The sequence below is a fragment of the Halichoeres trimaculatus genome, unplaced genomic scaffold (assembly GCF_033239565.1).
Source record: "Halichoeres trimaculatus isolate MK-OKI-2021-1 unplaced genomic scaffold, fHalTri1.1 fHalTri1_scaffold_20, whole genome shotgun sequence".
Classification (NCBI taxonomy): Eukaryota; Metazoa; Chordata; class Actinopteri; order Labriformes; family Labridae; genus Halichoeres; species Halichoeres trimaculatus.
In genome coordinates this window covers 16,801,860-16,802,404 of record NW_027437198.1, presented here as the reverse complement: position 1 = coordinate 16,802,404, position 545 = coordinate 16,801,860, and positions in this window count along the sequence as shown.

Here is a 545-nt window from a genome sequence, read left to right as displayed (position 1 = left end):
GCAGGTCTGTTTTACCACCTTGTAGTAAGTGTTGCTATCCCTGTGTGCTGTTTTTGTGTTTCCCTACGTCTTAGATATTGAGTTCCTGCTCCATATTTACTCTCCCCACCTCTGTGCCATCCTCCATTCTCACCTTCCTCTCACTTCCTACTCCCCCTCTCTTCCTGACAGTCTTTCTTCTAAATCAGACCTCCCAGCTTCCTCTTCTATCTCCTCTGTTTTAAGTCAACTGTCACCGTTTCTGTATTTCTGGTGTCACATATCTAAACCATTTCTTCAGCCAAGACACCCTACAGCATCTTTTGGCTACAAAAGCAGCAAACACTCAGCTCAAGGGGCTGACTTTTCCAGGAAGCTGTCACCAAACTGACACGTTGGGGGAAAAATGAAGTGCAAAGGTGTAAGAGAGAGATATTAAAACAAATAGCTGTGAGCAGGCATGAAATACATCCTTCACTGCCACAAGGTATGAAAGTTGCAGCTTTAAATGAGTGAGTCTTCATCTCTGTGGCCTCTGTATCCTAAGCTGTCAAGTGAGTGTTAAA